This window comes from Marmota monax, unplaced genomic scaffold (assembly GCF_021218885.2).
Source record: "Marmota monax isolate L192 unplaced genomic scaffold, Marmota_monax_Labrador192_F-V1.1 WCK01_AAM20220418_F8-fsc00132, whole genome shotgun sequence".
NCBI classification, from domain to species: domain Eukaryota; kingdom Metazoa; phylum Chordata; class Mammalia; order Rodentia; family Sciuridae; genus Marmota; species Marmota monax.
The window spans coordinates 6,009,447-6,023,931 of NW_026695199.1; the positions used below are offsets into that span (position 1 = coordinate 6,009,447).

Below are 14,485 nucleotides of genomic sequence, written 5' to 3' on the forward strand. Positions count from 1 at the left end.
TTCTTCACCTACAGTCTTCCCGAACAGTTAATTCACTTCCAAGAAAGTTCAAGGTGGGAGTTTTTATCCTATCTGCCCATTACCCAGGACTTCTGAGGAAGAAATATTTTTTCTTTTTTTTTTTATTTGTTCTCTTTAGAAATACATGACAGTAGCATGTATTTTGACATATTATACATACATCAAGTATAACTTATTCTAATTAGGAGCCCATTTTGGTAGTCATACCTGATATAGGGTTTCACTGGTATTATATTCATATCTCAACCTAGGAAAGTATGTCTGATTCCTCACAGTGCGGTTACATTAGGCAGAAGATGATTGGCTTATGGATATTGTCTTGCTTATGTATGATTGACCGGCATGCCCCACTGGAACCCTATAACAGTTGTGTGCATTCCAAAAATAAACTGAGCTACTGGACAACGACTTAAGGTGGGTCTCCAGCCAGTTCTCTCACCAGCTCCCAGAGTCTGTGTGTTGATTCTGCATCTCTATCCCCCGCGACTGAGGTAGTCAAGCAACTAATTGACCACACTATGGAACCACATGTTTCGTGTATGTACAATATGTACAAATACATTCTACTCTCATGTGTATCTAAAAAGAAGAGGGGGGTTTGTTATTGACTTCCAAAAGCTTATTTTCAGAAGTTACAACAAAAAAAGATTGAAATTATAAAACCAGAAGAACTTGAGTTTTGTTTTTATGATCCTTTTTACATTCTATAAATGCAACTCTAATATTATTGGTGTCTTTCATTTTACAGATTAGAATTAGAAATCAAAAAAAAATCTATATAAAATTGTTCTCTCTTAAAATTCCATTTATAATTATACATTAAATCATATATATTTTTACTTCTCTTCTTTATTTGACTTAACTACTGAATTAATGACCATATATATGGATTTTTCAAGAAAAAAATATCTATTCTATAACTATGAAAGATTAGAATTTAAAATGTATGAGGACAATGAACTTTCTTGAAATAAATACTTCATTAAAAAGTGTAATTATTTTAATTAATCTTGTTCTTTCGTTTCTGATACCTTCTTCCTGAGAGAGTGCAGGAAATATCAGGAGAGGAAGGAGTCATCCAGGATGATCCTCCACACTCCCCTGTGCCCAAACCACATTTCACCTATAGTGGAAGGGCAGGGCCATCTTGGAGGTGGTCCAAAGTAAATTAGGAGCTTGACTTCATTTCCTGTCCACCTTCCTCCCACTCATGACTAGTATTTTCTATTCCTTAAGCTTTACATCTCCATTATCCATTTCTGCCACTGCATCCCACTAAGGTGCCTTTTCCCTGTCACTTGGATGTCATGCTTGCCATCCCTTGCAACATCCTAGTTGCTCTTAGTCTGATCTCAAAACACAAATTGACTGTGAAATACAGTATTCTTTTGGATTTCACACTCAATTTTGCTGTGAAATTTATAAGGACTTATATTTTATTGATAATATTTGATAAGGTCTGAGATCTTATTTAGAAGACTTGCATATTCTGACACTTTGTTGAATTTTCTTTATTGCTATTTTTATGATATTTTATTGAATTGTCGTATACACAAAAAGTATACTACTTATAATGCTGTAGTTCAATGAAACATTACAAAGAAGTCATTTTATCATTGGAATAAAATCTGAATAGCTCCCCTCTGGACTCCTGAAGACACTCATCTGTACTGTCTACTCACTCTTGTATCTCAGTAAATAAAATACTATTGGTCTAGTTGCTAAGAACAAAAACAATGAAGTCTTCCTTTGCTGTGACACACGACTAAATCAGTGCTGTGATCACTCCAGGTGAATTGGGCTGGTCCTAAATAATCACACAGAGACAGAGAAAATCCCTTTTTATTGGGGGTTCAGTGACGGCTCCTCTGCCTCAGCTCCCCAAGGGAGGCAAGAGAGGCAGGTGAAAGAGAGGGTGAGCACACCTGAAACCCCATTTATTGAGAAGAAGACACTTGAGAAAGTTCCACCCACATGAGGCAAGGGATTGGGTTAGCCCGGTCCCATTGGGTGACACCCACTCCCACAGTTGTAAGCTTTCGTGCTGCTAACTAGCAAAAGCCAGTTCCACACCTTCATTGCTCAAGGCTAGGGGTACTGCTCAGCTCCTAAGTGCTCAGTTCCTGTTCATGGTGGCCCCAACATTCCTTGAGTCTTTTCTTTGTCACATGCCACACAGGAGATCATTAGTAAATTGTAACAGCCCTACCTTCCAAATATTTCCAGAATTGTCCATATCATCATCTACATTGCAAGAGCCTTGCTCAAAACCACTCTCATTCTCATCTGAATTTTACACTGGCCCCCAAGCTGAACCTCTTGCTTCCATTATTCCTCATTTCGAGTCTATTCTCAATGTTATGTGATAAGAACAGATACTACACTTGATCTTAGCCAAAAGGCCAAGAAGCAACAACATTATGGCAAAACTGATATTTTCAGAGTTTTAGCTACATTTTGTCACTCTTCTGCTCAAAACATTCTATGGGCTCCCTGTATCAAAATAAAAGTTAAAGTCCCTTTATGTGTTGGCTCCTAAAATCTGGCTATGTCCCCTAGTATTATCCTTTATTCCTTCTACTTAAACTGTCCTCCTCTCTATTCTTTGGAAAAACTGGATATATCCTCAAATCAAAGCTTTCACACCTGCTGTTTTTCCTCTGCCTGAAATGCTCATGTTCTACAATGTTTGCATCCTTCTCCAGGTGTTCATTTATATGCAGAATTACCATATTTAGCAAAAATAAACAATGAACAAGATATCCAGCTCAATTTTAACTTCAAGTAAGTAATAAATAGTTTTAAGATGAGATTGCCCCATTTAATATTCGGAACTTACATGTACCAAAATTCATTAACGTTTTATCTGAAACTGGCTAAAATTCTTCAGGAAGAATGAATAAAAACTAACCTCTTCACTTTATCTGTTCTAGTTAAAATAATCCATTAATTACTTAAATAGAGTAGACACAATTTATGTGGTATCACTGTCCTCATGCCTGGATCCAGGTAAATCAGAATTACTTACAGAACAATTTTTGCACAAGGCTTATTTATATTTATATTTGATTTTTGTTAACACTCTTGACACTCTTGCTTTCAGTTTCTCCCTCCTGCCCCCTCTGGTACACAACTGTGCTCAACTACATTTACTTCAACCACTATCGTTGTTTGCACTATTATAGTTGTAGGTTATACAGTTTTCTTCAACAAAGGAGAGGATACAAAATTTTACTGAAATAAAAAAGAATTAATGTCTGAAATTATTGTGGAAGATTAATGTTTCCTATGAAAATCTGCTCATAATAAATTTTTAAATTGTAGTTCAATTAAGTGAACTCAGTTTTTCTACAAAGAAAGGAGTGGGTCCTGAGAGCAAACTACAGAGAAAGACTGTGATTAGCAGGTTTTAATGTGGCTAAAATTTTCAAGTAATTACGGAAAGGAGAAGTTGATCCATTCTGATGAATTCAATGGAAAAGAAGAACAATGCACAGGAAGAAAGATAAGCAAATATGATGTTTGAAAACCCGTCACTTTCCTTCAAATGTGTTACTACATTTTCATGGGCACAAAGCGATTATCACATGAAAATATATGAAAAACGTTTTATATTGTCTAATTTGAATCCCCGCAACTTCTTTGGTAGCCCTGGTTGTAATTCCTTTCTTTTAAAGAAAGAAAACAGTCCCAAGCAGTGACTCCAGAAAAATCTCAAAATCAGCTCTCCTACTCCCCCACTAGGAGGAGGCTGCTATGACAAGGAGTCCAAGTCACCACTTTGTGCAATGTAGTTCCAAATACTGATGGTACCCAGAAATACTACTTTAGTCAGGCCAAAATATCTTAATTCTTTAACCTATATACAGAAATCAATTTTCCAGACATGTAATTGTCTTAATTATATCCCTGAGATTTCCCATAAATCCTTCATACACTTCAAATCTAGACACAATAATCTAAATTCTTGACCTTTAGTTTCCTAATTTAGAATAAAACTTCCTTATCTCAGGAAAGTTGTTCTTTAACTCCAACAATTTAATAGGTCAGGAAGATAATAATACACAAAAGGCCATCTTCAATAATTTATCAGCTCCAGAAATAACTATGAAAGGTCAAAGAGTGTCGTTAGTGTTCCCAGGCTAATAAACCTGTTTCTTCTACCCCAAAACATGTTCACTCTCTTCCTATTTTAGTCCCGTCTAATCCTGGTCTTTCAAAGTTACCTTAACAATATGAGGGATATTTTGCAAGGCTCCTTTTTGTCCCCCCTGGTACAGCCTGTACTTCCATCCCTAACCTCCTAAGATTCTAAACCCCTAGCATTTCTTCATGTTAAGTAAATGCTTACATATTCCTTTTCAAGTAAAGAAAGCACTTGATCAGACTCAAAAATTGAATATAAAAAAATACAGAGATCAAAAGCTCTGATAAAAATGAGATCTCACTTTTCTAGGGGAAATTCTGGCCTCACTGAGAAGATGATAAGCAGAACAGATGGATGGAAAAAAAAAAAAAATCTGATGCTTGAAATTGCCAAGCCACCTGAACAATGAGCTAAAGGACTGTTCAGTTTTGCCTTTGGGTATGTACACAGGTGGCCGGCCTCTGACCTGTCTTTTTAAGCCCTAGTGTACCAATAATGACATTGTCTGTGAGATACTTTGAGGAAGCCATTGGGTTGATCTGGGGTAGTTCCAGTTCTCCTGGCTTTTCTTCCTGTCTTTATTTCCTTTGGCATTTCTCTGGTTGACAAACAAGGTGCCCCTGTTCCTGTGTATGAATGTCTTCATTGATTTCTGCTGTCACACTTATTTTCCTGGCACTAAACAAAACATTAATCCCTGGTATATGTCTTGGGTAAATTTGTCCTTTGTTGCTGTAAGTGATTTAGTAATCCTTTTCCTTTTTAGTGGAAATTCTGCTGAAGCTGAATACACCTCTTAATGTTTTCACATGACCGGAGGGTCACTCTGTAAGCTTCTGGGTTGGCACTGAATTTCTTCTAGCATTTAACATTCTAAACATAAAAAAAGAAAACGCACACAAGTATGCTTAGATTTTTAACTATTCACCCTGCAAGGGATATCACTCTATTGCTTTATCTTTCCAGTAGTCTTATATATTGACATTACTGAATTATAAACAGCAAAAAACAAATAGCAACTATTCCTCAAATGTTAAATTGTATAGATTTCCATAGAGACAGAACCCTTTGACAGAAGCAGTTTGAATATATTCTGATTTTTCACAGAAAAGCATTTTATATTCATCTACATTTATGAAAAACAGTCAGCATTATCTGGTTTATCCAACATTCTATCAACATTTGTTTCTTAGTCCTGAAATCTACAGACTTTCAGATTTCTTCAACATATTTAGCTGGCTAAGATTAAATTTAAATTATCTCAGTTTGGGAAGATTTATTTCATATGGCATGGATCTATGTATGTGAAATGTACATGAAAATTGCAGTTCATATATATTTTTTTTAATTAGAAAAAAGAATAATACTAAATGGGGGGGGGGGGGGGGAAACAACACCAAATTAAATTTCTAATGCAGAGAGCGCCCTCATGTGGTAGTGCACCAAAAAGACTTTGGAAACATTGACAAAGATATTTAAACTGCTCTATCTATGGATAATATAGTTCTATGGTATAATGGAACCCATAGTGTGCCCATTGCAGCCATTAAAATTGATTTGCCCTAAAAGTCCATTTCAGTATAACGTTGTAAGTAACTACATACAGTCAATGATGACAGGCACTTAGGATAAAAAATTAGTGCTTTCAGTTAGCTGCAAAACCATTCAGGAAAAACATCCAAAGTAATCAGATTCAGCAAGAACTAGTAAGACTAATTTGTTTAAGTCTCTTATTTCATTCACTTATTTTCTTTAAATTTTAATATTTCTATGTGAAAGTTTTGTCAAACAGAAAGAAAAAAAATCCTGCTACTGTAGCACATTACCAATAATATATTTTCTTTTTCATACACACATGTGTGCATATACACATATGTAGATCATTCTCATTAAGAACACCTAACAACATTTATTCTACCTTCACCCAAACAAGCAATATTTACAAATGGAATCAAATGGTTTCTGCATATTTCAGGAACCTGAAGATGTTGCATCCCAAACTAAAATCATTGACAAAATATGTCTACCCTGTATTCATTAGTGGAATCCCTCAAGTAGCTGATAGAGTTTCAAGGGTTAAGTTGTAAGCAAGCATCATAAGGGGCTTTAGCATTGAGCTCACTATTTCATCAATGAGGTGCAAATAAGTGTGGAGATGTTAATAACAGAGTAACAAGACTTGAAGTTCAAAGGAATACTGTTTGGTCACTGAATAGAGTATGTGTTACAAAAATTGAGTCCCTTGCTTTACGAACTACCAGGAATTGAGAAGTTAAGATGAATGAATTGGGAATATTGCAACATTAGTAATAATGAAGTTAGAACTTCCATTTAATCAGTACTCACTGTATGTCAGATAATATACAAAGTCCTTCCTATAATGTATTTTAAATTTCACAATACTCCCACAAAGTAAATACTATTAATTATTTTAACTATTAATTAATTATAACTACTAAATTTAATTTTTGTGGTGCTGGAGATTAAACCCAGGGCCTTATGCATGCAAGGCAAGCACTCTACCAACTGAGCTATATTCCCAGCCCCTTAAATATAATTTTAAAGATAACCAAAACAGTCCCTGAAGAGCTTAGGTATCTCAACAGAAGAATCATAGGAAAAATATCACAAAACTAGGATGTTCTGGTGCCAATGAAATTTACTGCCCCCACTGGAAAGTAAGATTGGAGGAAAAAAAATCTCAGGAAAGGGCTTTAGTACAATAAAGGGGAAAAGTAATTTGGTTGGAATATAAGGAAGGATTAAGGCCAGGGAAAATTAAAAGCAGAAACAGGAAAACTTACTGAGATCAATGATTTATTTTTTTTAACTTTATGTAAATCAGATACTATTATTCCCTGGGTCTAGTCTCCAGGTCTGTATAACTGACTTTTAGAATTGGAAAAATCCTTACCCTATGAAATAAGTGGTCTCAGAGCTTAATAGTAGGAAAAGGCAGTGTCAGAAACAGAACAGAGGTTGGGTCCATGCCTTGACACACATTTCAGTGGTGTGTTTCCTTCACAGTCACCTTGCTGAAGTCTGTCTAGAGACACTGCTATAAGAGTGCTCTTGCAAAAATAAAAATCTGACAATAATAATGCAGTAACAATTCCAAAATCCCAGTGCTTGAAACTATAAGGTTTATGTCTTCCTTACACTATACTTTCACTGTGAGTCAATTTAATATCTTGTTCCACATTGTTCTCATGGGGATTCAGTTGAGGAACTCAAGTTGATTGAAAAGTGATCATCTGAAACATTTCTAGGGCTCACAGCAAAAAAAAAAAAAAAAAGAGAGAGAGAGAGAGAGAGAGAGCGCATGGGGCATTATTTTAAAGTTTCTGATCAGAAGTGACAACTGCTATTTCTTGCTCATATTTAACTAAAGCAAGTCAATAAGTTCAAGGGCTAAAAATTAAAACTTAAATGTGCCCAAGAGGAGGAAAGGAAATATTTGGTAGTCATTACTAATAATGGCTGACACATTTATTTTCTTGTTTAATTGACAGAAGCCATCTGACAATAAGATAAAATTGAATTATCTCAATTTGTCTAAAGAAACCCTGTGATGTAGACCTCTACCTGCTGTACCTTATCTCCTATTGACTTATCATTGGTGTTCTATATGTTAATTATCTTGAATTAGTAATTATTCCCCAAATTGTCAAGTATGTACATTTGCACGTGATGTACATACTTGGAGTGTGCTTGTAGTTTTCTTACCACCTATGTCTTATTGATGCAAACCTACTTTTTCTTCAGGGTCCAGTTTGAGGACTTTCTGCACTATCAAGTTTTATCAGATAACTACTTCCTCCATCCATACAGCCCATTGCCTTATCCTTCTTCAATCCTCATCAGAGAGCATCACACTCACTTGCTTATGAGTAATTCTCACTTATTATGCTGTGAGTGCTCTGAGTGCAGAATTTCCAGATCATTGCTAGTAATAAATAATGTTTGGCTGAATAAATAAATAAATCTGCATTTTAATAGAGGATACCAAGGTTTTGAGGTTTAGTAAATAGATAATAATAAGCCAAGAAGATCTGAAAAAATCAAAATGGAACAGCAGGAAGATAGGCATATGGGCTGCAGGCTTATTATTTTGTTTTGTTTTGTTTTCTGTTACTTATAAAGCTAACATTTCTTTCTACATAATTTTTAAGATTTAACTCGGTGATTAAATTGGATGAGAAATTGGAGTGGAGGGGTATATATATATGAATCACTTTGGAGGCTCTTTCAAATTCCATGAGGATGTCTCCTTGGAAGATCAAAGTGGATAAAGTTTCCCCTAAAATAACTTAATGAGAATCATCACTGTGCTGAGCAATGTGTTTTCTCATTTGGTGGTTTTGCTCTTCATAGGTAACCTGACAGTATATAATTTGTCCCATTTTACGGGGGAAGGAATAGGTTCTGTGAAGTTAGAACTTGCCCAAAGTTACATGGCTAGTAAGTACCTGAAATAGGATCCAAATCCAAGACTTTTTGATGGTGCACCCTTACTATCAGTATGCTATCTAAACAATAAATCATAGGTGGATGCTGTGAAGCATCTATGTACAAATGTATCACATGTATGCATCTGTGGGAATTGATATTCTAATGAGTCACCCTAACCTAGGTTCCATCAGAAGTCTTCTAACAATTTTTTTTCTAAATTGCATTTATAAGTTGGAAACTTCAAACTTTTCCACTTATGCAGATGAAGGTTTAGAACTCACACTTTTTACTGAAGCCTTACTTCCTAAGAAGCTTCCATTTTTCCAGTGTTGAATCTATGCTCATCCTGGTGCTGTGTGGTTGTTACACATCCAAAGTCTCATGACCATCCCATCTTCCTAGAACTGAACTCATCATTTGGATGTATTTCTTTGAATTCTTTAGTACTTTCAATATTTAAAGAAAAAAATATACAATGTTTTCCAGAAACTTCTCCTACCATCAATTTCATAATATCACAAGGTAACTGCCAGAGGTTTCTCAAATACATCCTCTGAATATACACAATTAGTTCTGGGCCTGGTCTTCACAATTATTCTTTTCTGAACTCAAATTGTATCCATCTGTGCCAAAAGAATTTTTATCAGAAGGCTCATTTAACCTTTGAATCTAAAAAAATAGTTCCTTAAAGTATCTATCAAATATAAAATGAAAAAATTTGTTTGGACCATTTGATTCTACAATCCTTCACAGACAGGTTTTATAGGAAAATATTAAAAGCATTTCCAAAACTTGTACTTAGAATAGGGATCTTACTCCTTTATTCCAACTTGCAGTGATATCCTGGGCTTAGAATTTGTGTGAAGGCTGCAAGCAAGTGCAAGTTGCTATTTCAACATTATAAACACCCAAGGAGCATACATTACAGGAGCAAATAGTTAACATGACTACTTAGTGAATTTTGTGTTATACAGAAATCAGGATGAGTAATAACTGATGAAAGAGTGCCAAGTAGTCAGGCTATTCTTGTTGTCCTTGCAGACAAACAGACGAACATGTTGCCTCAAAATTATTTCCTTCACGTTATTTCATTCCTCTTGGTTTTTAGGAGAGTCATTTCAACCTAACCTAAGCCTTATTCAAAGTCTAGGCTTAGACAAATAACCCATCCTCAGACATTTCATAAATCATTACATAATTTTTTTTCATTTTATTTTCATTTCATTTCATTTCAACTAGTCTCCTTTACAGAGACTAGTTGCCAGTAGTGAATCTCAATGGTTAACACTTTTTGGTCTACTCGTACCTTCTAATTAGAACATATTTAATAACACTTGATAAAATTGATTTATCTCCAAAACACAACTTCTTTTCTTCTTCACCTAGTGAATAACTGCAGAAGAAAATTATCTTTTCCAGGATATCAATAAAGGTTAAACATTTTCAACTCATGTATGGATATTACAACAAATAAAGAAAAATACATTGTTAGTATTGTAGGTTTATATCCATTAGAGCCAAGCCAAAAAACCATTTGACTCACTGAGTAACTTTTTGAAACAATGCACATGTTTGAAAATACAAATATGAAGATTATGGAATAGGCCCTTTAAAAGTACATGTTTCAGGAGAGTATGATTTTCAAAAAGAAGACTTTGGAGTTAGACTTAATTCAGTTCAGACTCTGCCACTGGACCAAATTAACCACACAATCTTAGGAGGATATTTTAATCTTAGTGAGCCATATGTTCCTCACCTGTAAAATGGGAATATCAACATCATACCTAAATTTCAAAGTTGTGGTAAGGATTAATAAAATTGAACTGATTTTTATGTAAATGAAATATTTATAAAATACTTGGTACTATCTGCCTGTTAGGTAAACAATATATGATTTCTGTTCTACTTAACATCATCATTCAAATATGTTGTTGAGGGTGATGCTTCATAGGTCCATACAAGTAATTGCCTGCATCTAGAATACATGCAGACATGTTCCATACATGAAACAACAGAGAATGTGAGAGTAATAATATTCTCTGGAAGATAATAGCACATACATTGAAAAACTTTGATGATGTTTCCAATGTAGTCATAAATTTGATGGCAAAAAGAAAGTGGGACACTGCAAGTACCCTCATTGTTATACAAAATTACATATAAGAGAAAGTGAGGGGAAAGGGAAAAAAAAACAAGGGGGAGAAATGAATTACAGTAGATAGGGTAGAGAGAGAAGATGGGAGGGGAGGGGAGGGGAGGGGGGATAGTAGAGGATAGGAAAGGCAGCAGAATACAACAGACACTAGTATGGCAATATGTAAAACAGTGGATGTGTAACTGATGTGATTCTGCAATCTGTATATGGGGTAAAAATGGGAGTTCATAACCCATTTGAATCAAATGTATGAAATATGATATGTCAAGAACTATGTAATGTTTTGAACAACCAACAATAAAAATTAAAAAAAGAAAACAAATAATTGTAGTTATAGCTATATAGATAGACTTCCTATTGGTTCTATCTCTCTGAAGAACTGTACATAACAGCACTAATAACACATATTTTTTAAATAAAAAAAAATTCACAGGAAATTTTAATTGGATATAAACAAATTGACTGGTAATTTTTTAAAAAATTTGACTGCTGAATCTAAAATACCAATTGTAACAGATACTTTATTTTACATCATGAAAATAAAATATTGGTGTTTTCACGGTGTTTTCATATTTTTATTAGCAGTGCCAATGAGGAAAGTTGTCTGTGACACTAGTTTCTTAGTTCTTGGCTTCTGTTGTTTTAAGTGATTGTTTTTGCAGGTGGAAAAACCTCTTGGAAAAGGAATAGAGAAAATCAAAGTTCTTCCACTAAAATATGACCTGAACAATAAGCACTATTATGAGGTGACCTTCATGGTTGTTAATCTCAGTTTAGGGCACTTATGTTGTTGTCTGAAACAATCTGATTTTTTTCCCTCATATCAGACTGTGTTTCTTAAAGATCTTAAAGAAGCAGAGATAAATTATCTAGCTTAGTACCTCTGTCTTAGAAAAGTTCCCAAAGATCTAACATGAGACACAGAAAATCTAGAAATTGGGAGATACTGAATACATGTTAAAGATATATATAATTCAAGATATCTGGGAAATCTACAACAAAAGATGAGAAAGACATGTTAATCAAAAGAGTCAAGAAATTTATTTAATTATTCTCAGAAATGCACAGAAAAATTATCCAATATCTTGGTCCTGTGTAAATCCATAAAATACAGTGTTGAAATAAGTACTTGTTTTGGAAAGAGACTTATGTTCTATTCTGAGCTCTACCAGTAAAGAACTATACCACCTTGGGAAAATTACTTTAACCTCCTTGAGTCACAGTATAATGCTATTTTGCAGATGCTTATGAGAATTAATGGAAAAAAGTGCATTCAGAAAACTTAGCCAAGAACCTAATATATGACACTAAATAAGTGTTAGATTCACACAACTCCAAATACCTATATCCTCAGCATCAATTATGGTGGTGGGTATTATATAAGAAATATCTTGTAATATATTGTGACCAGGGCAACAGTGCTATATCATTTGGGTGATTTTAGCATTAACCATTATTATTTGCGTGATTCTAGCATTATCCATCGTGTAAAGGTAATGATATGCTCTGGAAGATAATAGCACATACATTGAAAAACTTTGATGCTGTTTCCAATGTAGTCATAAATTTGATGGCAAAAAGAAAATGGAACACTACAAGTAATGTCTTACTACAGCTTAAGATTCAATACGCCAGGTAAGGTGGCATGTGTCTTAAGTGCTCAGCTACTTGGGAAACTGAGGCAGGAGAATCAGTAAAACCCAGGAGTTAGAGGCCAACCTGGGAAATGTAGCAAGACTGTATGTTAAAGAAAAAAATATATTCAGGAATTTTTAAAGTTCATTGTTAAACAATAAATTTAAATCAGCCTTGGTGGAAGTATTTACACTATCAAGGTTGGGATGCTTAAAATCAGGGGCCTTTGTCAAATGAAATATATATATTTATGTATATGTAAATAAATAGAAGAAAAACCAGAAGTTTAAAGAAAGTAGAAGAGGGCGAGGGAAGAGGGAAGACAAAGGGAAGTACCTGGGAATGAAATGGAACAAATTAGGTTGTGTGCATATGTGAATATGTTACAATGAAACCCACGATTAGTGTAATTATAATGTACTAATAAAAACAAAAACTAATTTAAATTTTAAAAAGCACCATTTATTAAAAAATAAGTTCATGTAGAAAAAATTAACATGCAGTGTCCCCCAAAGACTCACATGTTCAAGATTTGCTCCCCAATGCAGCTGTGCTCCTTGAACATGTGTGTCTCTAGGGGGCACTTCATATCCAAACTGTAACAGTGAGTACCTTACGTTGAAATTCCCCCAGAAGCAGACTGAAGTGAAGATTAACATGCAGGACATTGATGAAGGGTCCTTGGAATTAACTCCCTTTGAAGAGAATGGAATGAAGCAAGAATAGGCAAAGGGAGAAGTCAAGCTTCTGTATATTCAGCAGAGTTCAGTCAGCCCCATAGAGAATTCTGGAGTTGGAAGAGTGACACACCAGAGCCTTAATAGATCAGTAAGCGGATACTCACTGGCTGAAGAAAGAATACACTTGGAGGAGGCAGTGGAGGCAATTCCTGAAAAGGCTGCCTGACAGCAACACTCCCCAAAGCTTGGGCATAGTCCTTGAATCTTCAATGGGCCTCTGGTGGGCACATCACAGTGTCTGCTGCAAAGATTGGTAGAGAATTGTGAAGAAGATGGAGAAATTAAAAATGGCAGATTCTAGCACTAATTCCAGAAGACAAAATGCTGTGAATATGGATAACCAACTGACCAATGCCAATGACAGAAATACCCTCACAGCAAAAGCAGCAGGATGACAGACTAGATCTAGCCACTTGTAGCTCTTTTACCCGTACTTGTCCCCACCTAATATGAGTTTCTTAAACTGAGTGCATTATTCATAGCATTATTTTTCATAATACTGCATTTAATTTCTACTACATTTGATGCTGCTGACAATATAACTACATTTTTACCCTTTCCTCAACATTCAGATTTTACATTCTCTTATTTTCCAAGCAACAAATATCTATGTTTCCCCTTTTATTGTTCAAATAGCAAGTGGGGGAAATGTAGATTTTTCTAAAAATGCTGAAGTGTGGATTAAGATCTTCCAAATGCAGAAAAATGTAATTACAAATTTCCACTCTTTCTTATAGAATTCCTCACATAAATACCAGAAATGAGGTCACAGATTCTATCACAGAGAAGCATTTAGATCAAGCTAGATGTATAATCTTTTTTGGAATATAAAGGATATATTAATAATGCATTAACAATTCTGATGCATTATATATAACATGTCTATATGAAAAAAAGGGTTTCTAGAAATAAGCTAATCATATTACGCAGTACAAAAAATTTCTTGTCAAACATTCAAATAACTCAAAATTGCCATTGCTGTTAGTAATATTAATCTCATTATGTAAAATGGTGTCTTTGAATTTACAAGTCAGAACAATTATCATTTAGTTATTCAACAAACATCTGAGTGCTTATAATGGGACAGGTACCAGGGATACAGCAATGAACAAAACAAATATTCTGTTCTAACAAAGTTATATTCTAGTGGTGGAAAGTAAAATATGAAAACAAATAAATATGAATAATACTAAAAGAATAAATAAACAAATAAGTAAGCAAATGGATCCGTTATAAATCAGTGACACACATGCTTTGCAGAGAATTAGGATAAGATAACATGACAGAGGTGTCGATCTAGGTTGGGCAGTCTGAGAACATGAACTGTGATCCCCA

At 34.6% G+C, this 14,485-nt stretch overlaps 1 pseudogene; it reads right to left on the bottom strand.

Moving 5' to 3' along the window:
• Nucleotides 1–2,332: 2,332 nt before the first annotated feature.
• Nucleotides 2,333–2,435, bottom strand: LOC124082314 (U2 spliceosomal RNA; annotated as a pseudogene).
• Between the last annotated feature and the right edge of the window lie 12,050 nt (nucleotides 2,436–14,485).